The sequence below is a fragment of the Heterodontus francisci genome, chromosome 20 (genome assembly GCF_036365525.1).
Source record: "Heterodontus francisci isolate sHetFra1 chromosome 20, sHetFra1.hap1, whole genome shotgun sequence".
Classification (NCBI taxonomy): Eukaryota; Metazoa; Chordata; class Chondrichthyes; order Heterodontiformes; family Heterodontidae; genus Heterodontus; species Heterodontus francisci.
Window position 1 is genome coordinate 83,813,041 of NC_090390.1, and position 11,325 is coordinate 83,824,365.

Consider the following 11,325-nt stretch of genomic DNA (forward strand, 5'->3'; position numbering starts at 1 on the left):
TGACCCAAAGTGCAGAGTTCACCCCTTCCACCCCCAGACCCATCAGAGTGCAGAGTTCACCCCTTCCACCCCCAGATCCAGAGTGCAGAGTTCACCCCTTCCAACCCCCAAACCCAGAGTGCAGAGTTCACACCTTCCACCCCCATACCCAGAGTGCAGAGTTCACCCCTTCCACCCCCATACCCAGAGTGCAGAGTTCACCCCTTCCAACCCCCAAACCCAGAGTGCAGAGTTCACACCTTCCACCCCCATACCCAGAGTGCAGAGTTCACACCTTCCACCCCCATACCCAGAGTGCAGAGTTGACCCCTTCCACCCCCATACACAGAGTGCAGAGTTCACACCTTCCACCCCCATACCCAGAGTGCAGAGTTGACCCCTTCCACCCCCATACCCAGAGTGCAGAGTTCACACCTTCCACCCCCATACCCAGAGTGCAGAGTTGACCCCTTCCACCCCCATACCCAGAGTGCAGAGTTCACCCCTTCCACCCCCAGACCCAAAGTGCAGAGTTCACCCCTTCCACCCCCAGACCCATCAGAGTGCAGAGTTCACCCCTTCCACCCCCATACCCAGAGTGCAGAGTTGACCCCTTCCACCCCCATACACAGAGTGCAGAGTTCACACCTTCCACCCCCATACCCAGAGTGCAGAGTTGACCCCTTCCACCCCCATACCCAGAGTGCAGAGTTCACACCTTCCACCCCCATACCCAGAGTGCAGAGTTCACACCTTCCACCCCCATACCCAGAGTGCAGAGTTGACCCCTTCCACCCCCATACCCAGAGTGCAGAGTTGACCCCTTCCACCCCCATACCCAGAGTGCAGAGTTCACACCTTCCACCCCCATACCCAGAGTGCAGAGTTCACACCTTCCACCCCCATACCCATCAGAGAGCAGGGTTCACCCCTTCCACCCCCATACCCAGAGTGCAGAGTTCACCCCTTCCACCCCCATACCCATCAGAGAGCAGGGTTCACCCCTTCCACCCCCATACCCAGAGTGCATAGTTCACCCCTTCCACCCCCATACCCATCAGAGAGCAGGGTTCACCCCTTCCACCCCCATACCCAGAGTGCAGAGTTCACCCCTTCCACCCCCATACCCAGAGTGCAGAGTTCACCCCTTCCACCCCCATACCCAGAGTGCATAGTTCACCCCTTCCACCCCCATACCCAACAGAGTGCAGAGTTCACCCCTTCCACCCCCATACCCAACAGAGTGCAGAGTTCACCCCTTCCACCCCCACACCCAGAGTGCAGAGTTCACCCCTTCCACCCCCATACCCAACAGTGCAGAGTTCACCGCTTCCACCCCCACACCCAGAGTGCAGAGTTCACCCCTTCCACCCCCATACCCAGAGTGCAGAGTTCACCCCTTCCACCCCCATACCCAGAGTGCAGAGTTCACCCCTTCCACCCCCATACCCAGAGTGCAGAGTTCACCCCTTCCACCCCCATACCCAGAGTGCAGAGTTCACCAATTCCACCCCAATACCCAGAGTGCAGAGTTCACCCCTTCCCCGCCATCCCCATCAGAGTGCAGAGTTCACCCCTTCCACCCCCATACCCAAAGTGCAGAGTTCACCCCTTCCACCCCCAGACCCATCAGAGTGCAGAGTTCACCCCTTCCACCCCCAGACCCATCAGAGTGCAGAGTTCACCCCTTCCACCCCCATACCCAGAGTGCAGAGTTCACCAATTCCACCCCCATACCCAGAGTGCAGAGTTCACCCCTTCCACCCCCATACCCAGAGTGCAGAGTTCACCAATTCCACCCCAATACCCAGAGTGCAGAGTTCACCCCTTCCCCGCCATCCCCATCAGAGTGCAGAGTTCACCCCTTCCACCCCCATACCCAAAGTGCAGAGTTCACCCCTTCTACTCCCAGACCCAACAGAGTGCAGAAATCACCCCTTCCCCGCCATACCCATCAGAGTGCAGAGTTCACCCCTTCCACCCCCAGACCCATCAGAGTGCAGAGTTCACCCCTTCCACCCCCATACCCATCAGAGTGCAGAGTTCACCCCTTCCACCCGCATACCCATCAGAGTGCAGAGTTTACCCCTTCCACCCCCATTCCCAGAGTGCAGAGTTCACCCCTTCCACCCCCATACACAACTAAGTGCAGAATTAACCCCTTCCACCCCCATACCCAGAGTGCAGAGTTAACCCCTTCCACCCCCATACCCGGAGTGCAGAGTTCACCCCTTCTACCCCCATACCCATCAGAGTGCAGAGTTCACCCCTTCCACCCCCAGACCCATCAGAGTGCAGAGTTCACCCCTTCCACCCGCATACCCATCAGAGTGCAGAGTTTACCCCCATTCCCAGAGTGCAGAGTTCACCCCTTCCACCCCCATACACAACTAAGTGCAGAATTAACCCCTTCCACCCCCATACCCAGAGTGCAGAGTTAACCCCTTCCACCCCCATACCCATCAGAGTGCAGAGTTCACCCCTTCCACCCGCATACCCATCAGAGTGCAGAGTTTACCCCTTCCACCCCCATTCCCAGAGTGCAGAGTTCACCCCTTCCACCCCCATACACAACTGTGCAGAATTAACCCCTTCCACCCCCATACCCAGAGTGCAGAGTTAACCCCTTCCACCCCCATACCCGGAATGCAGAGTTCACCCCTTCTACCCCCATACCCATCAGAGTGCAGAGTTCACCCCTTCCACCCCCAGACCCATCAGAGTGCAGAGTTCACCCCTTCCACCCGCATACCCATCAGAGTGCAGAGTTTACCCTCATTCCCAGAGTGCAGAGTTCACCCCTTCCACCCCCATACACAACTAAGTGCAGAATTAACCCCTTCCACCCCCATACCCAGAGTGCAGAGTTAACCCCTTCCACCCCCATACCCGGAGTGCAGAGATCACCCCTTCTACCCCCATACCCATCAGAGTGCAGAGTTCACCCCTTCCACCCCCAGACCCATCAGAGTGCAGAGTTCACCCCTTCCACCCCCATACCAATCAGAGTGCAGAGTTGACCCCTTACACCCCCATACCCATCAGAGTGCAGAGTTCAACCCTTCCACCCCCATACCCAGAGTGCAGAGTTCACCCCTTCCATCCCCATACCCAGAGTGCAGAGTTCACCCCTTCCACCCTCATTCCCAGAGTGCAGAGTTCACCCCTTCCACCCCCATACACAACTAAGTGCAGAATTAACCCCTTCCACCCCCATACCCAGAGTGCAGAGTTAACCCCTTCCACCCCCATACCCGGAGTGCAGAGATCACCCCTTCTACCCCCATACCCATCAGAGTGCAGAGTTCACCCCTTCCACCCCCAGACCCATCAGAGTGCAGAGTTCACCCCTTCCACCCCCATACCAATCAGAGTGCAGAGTTGACCCCTTACACCCCCATACCCATCAGAGTGCAGAGTTCAACCCTTCCACCCCCATACCCAGAGTGCAGAGTTCACCCCTTCCATCCCCATACCCAGAGTGCAGAGTTCATCCCTTCCAACCCCATACCCATCAGAGTGCAGAGTTCACCCCTTCCACCCCCATACACAACTAAGTGCAGAATTAACCCCTTCCACCCCCATACCCAGAGTGCAGAGTTAACCCCTTCCACCCCCATACCCGGAGTGCAGAGTTCACCCCTTCTACCCCCATACCCATCAGAGTGCAGAGTTCACCCCTTCCACCCCCAGACCCATCAGAGTGCAGAGTTCACCCCTTCCACCCCCAGACCCATCAGAGTGCAGAGTTCACCCCTTCCACCCCCATACCAATCAGAGTGCAGAGTTGACCCCTTACACCCCCATACCCATCAGAGTGCAGAGTTCAACCCTTCCACCCCCATACCCAGAGTGCAGAGTTCACCCCTTCCATCCCATACCCAGAGTGCAGAGTTCACCCCTTCCACCCCCAACCCATCAGAGTGCAGAGTTCATCCCTTCCAACCCCATACCCATCAGAGTGCAGAGTTCACCCCTTCCACCCTCATACCCAGAGGGCAGAGTTGACCCCTTCCACCCCCATACCCAGAGTGCAGAGTTCACCCCTTCCACCCCCATACCCAGAGTGCAGAGTTCACCCCTTCCACTCCCATACCCAACAGAGTGCAGAGATCACCCCTTCCCCGCCATACCCATAGAGTGCAGAGTTCACCCCTTCCACCCCCAGACCCAGAGTGCAGAGTTAACCCCTTCCAGCCCCATACCCAGAGTGCAGAGTTCACCAATTCCACCCCCATACCCAGAGTGCAGAGTTCACCCCTTCCCCGCCATACCCATCAGAGTGCAGAGTTCACCCCTTCCACTCCCATACCCAACAGAGTGCAGAGATCACCCCTTCCACCCCCAGACCCATCAGAGTGCAGAGTTCACCCCTTCCACCCCCAGACCCATCAGAGTGCAGAGTTCACCCCTTCCACCCCCAGACCCATCAGAGTGCAGAGTTGACCCCTTCCACCCCCATACTCATCAGAGTGCAGAGTTGACCCCTTCCACCCCCATACCCATCAGAGTGCAGAGTTTACCCCTTCCACCCCCATTCCCAGAGTGCAGAGTTCACCCCTTCCACCCCCATACCCAGAGTGTAGAGTTCACCCCTTCCACCCCCATACCCAGAGTGCAGAGTTCACCCCTTCCACCCCCATACCCAGAGTGCAGAGTTCACCCCTTCCACCCCCATACACAACTAAGTGCAGAATTAACCCCTTCCACCCCCATACCCAGAGTGCAGAGTTAACCCTTTCCACCCCCATACCCGGAGTGCAGAATTCACCCCTTCTACCCCCATACCCATCAGAGTGCAGAGTTCACCCCTTCCACCCCCAGACCCATCAGAGTGCAGAGTTCACCCCTTCCACCCCCATACCAATCAGAGTGCAGAGTTGACCCCTTACACCCCCATACCCATCAGAGTGCAGAGTTCAACCCTTCCACCCCCATACCCATAGAGTGCAGAGTTCACCCCTTCCACCCCCAGACCCAGAGTGCAGAGTTAACCCCTTCCAGCCCCATACCCAGAGTGCAGAGTTCACCAATTCCACCCCCATACCCAGAGTGCAGAGTTGACCCCTTCCACCCCCTTACTCATCAGAGTGCAGAGTTGACCCCTTCCACCCCCATACCCATCAGAGTGCAGAGTTTACCCCTTCCACCCGCATACCCAGAGTGCAGAGTTCACCCCTTCCACCCCCATACCCAGAGTGCAGAGTTCACCCCTTCCACCCCCATACACAACTAAGTGCAGAATTAACCCCTTCCACCCCCATACCCAGAGTGCAGAGTTAACCCCTTCCACCCCCATACCCAGAGTGCAGAGTTCACCCCTTCTACCCCCATACCCATCAGAGTGCAGAGTTCACCCCTTCCACCCCCAGACCCATCAGAGTGCAGAGTTCACCCCTTCCACCCCCATACCAATCAGAGTGCAGAGTTGACCCCTTACACCCCCATACCCATCAGAGTGCAGAGTTCAACCCTTCCACCCCCATACCCAGAGTGCAGAGTTCACCCCTTCCATCCCCATACCCAGAGTGCAGAGTTCACCCCTTCCACCCCCAACCCATCAGAGTGCAGAGTTCATCCCTTCCAACCCCATACCCATCAGAGTGCAGAGTTCACCCCTTCCACCCCCATACCCAGAGTGCAGAGTTCACCCCTTCCACCCCCATACCCAACTAAGTGCAGAATTAACCCCTTCCACCCCATACCCAGAGTGCAGAATTAACCCCTTCCACCCCATTCCCAGAGTGCAGAGTTCACCCCTTCCACCCCCATACACAACTAAGTGCAGAATTAACCCCTTCCACCCCCATACCCAGAGTGCAGAGTTAACCCCTTCCACCCCCATACCCAGAGTGCAGAGTTCACCCCTTCTACCCCCATACCCATCAGAGTGCAGAGTTCACCCCTTCCACCCCCAGACCCATCAGAGTGCAGAGTTCACCCCTTCCACCCCCATACCAATCAGAGTGCAGAGTTGACCCCTTACACCCCCATACCCATCAGAGTGCAGAGTTCAACCCTTCCACCCCCATACCCAGAGTGCAGAGTTCACCCCTTCCATCCCCATACCCAGAGTGCAGAGTTCACCCCTTCCACCCCCAACCCATCAGAGTGCAGAGTTCATCCCTTCCAACCCCATACCCATCAGAGTGCAGAGTTCACCCCTTCCACCCCCATACCCATCAGAGTGCAGAGTTCACCCCTTCCACCCCCATACCCAGAGTGCAGAGTTCACCCCTTCCACCCCCATACCCAACTAAGTGCAGAATTAACCCCTTCCACCCCATACCCAGAGTGCAGAATTAACCCCTTCCACCCCATTCCCAGAGTGCAGAATTATCCCCTTACACACCATCCCAGAGTGCAGAGTTCACCCCTTCCACTCCCATACCCAACAGAGTGCAGAGATCACCCCTTCCCCGCCATACCCATAGAGTGCAGAGTTCACCCCTTCCACCCCCAGACCCATCAGAGTGCAGAGTTGACCCCTTCCACCCCCATACCCATCAGAGTGCAGAGTTCACCCCTTCCACCCGCATACCCATCAGAGTGCAGAGTTTACCCCTTCCACCCCCATTCCCAGAGTGGAGTTCACCCCTTCCACCCCCATACCCAACTAAGTGCAGAATTAACCCCTTCCACCCCATACCCAGTGTGCAGAATTAACCCCTTCCACCCCATTCCCAGAGTGCAGAATTAACCCCTTCCACACCATCCCAGAGTGCAGAGTTGACTCCATCCCCACCCCGGTGGCGGCAGTTTTCTCTGGATGGGAAAGTGAAGACACCCGAGTGCCGCACGTGTTGAAGATCGGGAAACTGGAGGCAAGATTGGTGCGGATTACATTTCAATTAATGCAAAGATGTACTTTAAATATGCAAACTTGAATCCCATCTCAGAGTGGTGGAGGGGCTGCCAAGGAGCTTCCCCGCCGACGGGAAGTTCGGGGCCGGAAACCCCAGCATCGGATTTCAGATTTCATGGCAGCTGCTGCTGCTCCGATTCTCCAGTCCCCCACCACCCCACACCCCCTTTGGACTGGGAACAAAATCCAGCCCAAGATAATGTGCAGGAGGACTGATCTGAGATTCTTAGAAATTAAATAGAATAGAGACATACAGTGAGGGAGAGGGGGGAAAACAGAAAGGACAACTGCAACAGAGAGAAAGGTTGATAGAGACAGAGGCAGAAAAAGAGCAGAATCAAAGAAAAAATTGACGAGAGAGAAAAAGAGAGAAACCAAGAGACGAAAAGAAGCTGAGAAGCAGAACAAGTGATAGAGACAAACACAAAACAAAGAGAGAGAGACAGCAAGACAGAGAAAGAAAAACACAGAATGGGAGACTACAACAGAGAGAGAAAGGTGAAAAGAAAGTCAGAACAGAGAACAGAAATTGAGAGGAGAGGGGGACAGAGAGGGAGAGACAGGAAAAGCATGAGGGGGATAGAGATCTCACACACGATAAGCCCCAATCCCACAAATAGCAATGTGATAATGACCAGATAACCTGCAATTTTCTTTTAGCAATGTTGGTTGAGGGATAAATATTTGGCAGGACACCAGGGATAACTCTCCTACTTTTCTGCCATGGATCTTCACGTCTGACTGAGAGGACAGACAGAACTTCAGTCTAATACCCAAAAGATGGCACCTCTGACAGTGCAGCACTCCCTCAGAACTGCTAAGTGGGGGGGGGGGGGGGGGGGGGGGGGGGCGGGGTGTGGTGGATGTCAGCCTGGATTTTGTGCTTGAGCCTCTGGAGTGAGACTACAACCTTCGGACTTAGAAGTAAGCGTGCTAGTTTCTGAGTCATGGTTGGCACAAGGCTTTCAATGGAATTTCTTTCAAACGAGGCCAGCAGTGGAGGCTTGTCAGGCTGCTGGAAGTTAGAGTGTGGGAGCTTTGTGGGTGCGTCCCATACTGGCTCAGCTGCTGCAAGCAGAGTGTGACTAATCCAACGAAAGCTCCAGACCCCAGGTGGAGTAAACAGCAGGGGCAGTAATGCTACAACAACTTACATTTATATAGAGTCCTGAGGGACTGAAGACATATAAGGAACAAAACTCTCGCTGAGCCACTAAGGAGGAAATATTAGAAAGGGTGTCGGAAAATTTTGACAGAGATGGTTTTTAAAGAGATGGTCTAAAAGGAGGATAGTGGGAATTCCCAAGTGGGGCGCAGCTGGCTGGAGGCACAGCCACCAATGGTGGAGTAAAGGGAAGAGGGAGGATGTGCAAGAGGCCTGGGGAAGAGGGAGAGAGAGAGTGCTTGAGGTGGGAAGGTCAGTTATTGTATTGAAGGAGGCTTTCAAGGTAGGGAGAGGGGAAACCATGAAGTAATTTAATCATGAGAATTAGAATTTTAAAATCAAGGTGTTGCCGGACAGGGAGTCAGTGTGGGTCAGTGAGCAAAACCATGAAAGGTCACAGACCTGAAACGTGAACTCTGCTTCTCTCTCCACAGATGGTGCCTGTCCCGCTGAGTATTTCCAGCACTTTGTTTTTCTTTCTGATTTCCAGCATCTGCAGTATTTTGCTTTTATTTTAGGTCAGTGAGCTCAGGGGTGAATGGAGAAAATCAGTCAGGATTTGCTGCAGAGTGACTCCAATGGAAAGTTGCATGCATCAGTCTCCGATATGATCCCTCCCCTACAGCACTGGCACCTACCATCTGGGCTTAAACATCAGGATTGACCACGCAATGGCACCATCACTTTTGGAACATGCCCCAAACCGAGAGGCAGCTTCACTTTATCAAATATAAAAGACCTGTATTTCTATAGCGCCTTTCACTCCAATGTCCCAAAGCGCTTTACAAACAATTGTTTTTACTCTTTCATGGGGTGTTGACGTCACAGGCAAGGCCAGCATTTACTGCCCATCCCTGTGGCCCTTGACAGCTGAGTGTCTTGCTAGGCCATTTCAGAGGGCAGTTAAGAGTCAACCACATTGCTGTGGGTCTGGAGTCACATGTAAGCCAGACCAGGTAAGGACAGCAGATTTCCTTCTCTAAAGGACATCAGTGAACCAGGTGGGTTTTTATGACAATGATACTTTCATAGCACCATTACTGAGACTAGCTTCCAATTCCAAATTTTTATTGATTAATTGAATTTAAACTCCACCAGCTGCCATGGTGCGATTTGAACTCATGAATATTAGCCTGGGCCTCTGGATTACTAATTCAGTGAGATTAGCACAACACCATCTCCCCTGAAATACTTTTAAATGAAGTCACTGTTGTAACGTAGCAGCCAATTTGCGCACAGCAAGCTCCCATAAACATCAATGTGATAATACCCGGGTAATTTTTTTTAAATTCATGGACATTGATCTGGTCAGGTACCTGGTTAATTCTCTTCCCACCTCCCACCACACTCCCTCCAGCCCAGAGTCTGCCAACACTCAATATAGGTTCATAGATAGAAGCTGGGTAAGGTGTTAGCAAGGCTACCACAATCTGCCCATACTCAAGGATCCAACATCATATCACCTACATATACCAAGAGAAAAAGTGGATTCAGCACTGACTCACAAGGTACCCCACGTCCAAACCTTAAGTCTCAGCAATATCTATTTACTATTTGTTTTCTTGACCCCCTCAACCAACTTCCTATCCACACTGCTGTGCTAGCTATGGCTCAGTAGCATTCTCACCTCGAGTCTGTCAGTTGTAGGTTCAAGCCCCACTCCAGCGACTTAAGCACAAAATCTAGGCTGTCACTCCAATACAGTGCTGAGGGAGTGCTGCACTGTCAGAGGTGTCATTTTTCAGATGAGACATTAAACGGAGGATCTCACTAATTTGACTGAGTTTTTTGAGGAAGTGACGAAGATGATCGATAAAGGAAGGGCAGTGGATGTTATCTATATGGACTTCAGTAAAGCCTTTGACAAGGTCCCTCATGGCAGACTGATACAAAAGGTGAAGTCACATAGGATCAGAGGGGAGCTGGCAAGACGGATACAGAACTGGCTCGGTCATAGAAGACAGAGGGTAGCAGTGGAAGGGTGTTTTTCTGAATGGAGGGATGTGACTAGTGGTGTTCCGCCGGGATCAGTGCTGGGACCTTTGCTGTTTGTAGTATATATAAATGATTTGGAGGAAAATGTAGCTGGTCTGATTAGTAAGTTTGCGGATGACACAAAGGTTGGTGGAGTTGCGGACAGTGATGAGGATTGTCAGAGGATACAGCAGGATATAGATCGGTTGGCGACTTGGGTGGAGAAATGGCAGATGGAGTTTAATCCGGACAAATGTGAGGTCATGCATTTTGGAAGGTCTAATGCAGGTGGGAAGTATACAGTAAATGGCAGAACCATTAGGAGTATTGACAGGCAGAGAGATCTGGGCGTACAGGTCCACAGGTCACTGAAAGTGGCAACGCAGGTGGATTAGGTAGTCAAGACGGCATACGGCATGCTTGCCTTCATCGGTCGGGGCATACAGTATAAAAATTGGCAAGTCATGCTGCAGCTGTACAGAACTTTAGTTAGGCCACACTTAGAATATTGCGTGCAATTCTGGTCGCCACACTACCAGAAGGACATGGAGGCTTTGGAGAGGGTACAGAAGAGGTTTACCAGGATGTTGCCTGGTCTGGAGGGCATTAGCTATGAGGAGAGGTTGGATAAACTCGGATTGTTTTCACTAGAACGACGGAGGTGGAGGGGCGACATGATAAAGGTTTACAAAGTTATGAGCGGCATGGACAGAGTGGATAGTCAGAAGCTTTTTCCCAGGGTGGAAGAGTCAGTTACTAGGGGACATAGGTTTAAGGTGAGAGGGGCAAAGTTTAGAGGGGATGTGTGAGGCAAGTTCTTTACACAGAGGGTGGTGAGTGCCTGGAACTTGCTGCCGGGGGAGGTGGTGGAAGCAGGTACCATAGAGACGTTTAAGAGGCATCTTGACAAATACATGAATAGGATGGGAATAGAGGGATATGGACCCCGGAAGTGGAGAAGGTTTTAGTTTAGGCAGGCATCAAGATCGGCGCAGGCTTGGAGGGCCGAATGGCCTGTTCCTGGGCTGTACTGTTCTTTGTCTGTTTGCCCTCTCAGGTGGCACTATTTCTAAGATCAGGTGAGTTTGCCCCTGTTCTGGGTCCATCTGTACACCCAACCAATATCACCTAAAAAGAAATCTGAAAAATATATGTTTTAGGATATCCTGAGACTGAGAAGTGCTATAGAAATGAAAGACTTTTTGTACTTTACACTTCCTTCTGTACCATGCTCGTGAATGTTTCGAACAAGCTATGTGAGACATTTTATTGAATGCCTTCTGAAGACCCCTATGCACTGTATCTACTGCATTCTCTTCATCTATCCAATCTGTCACTCCTT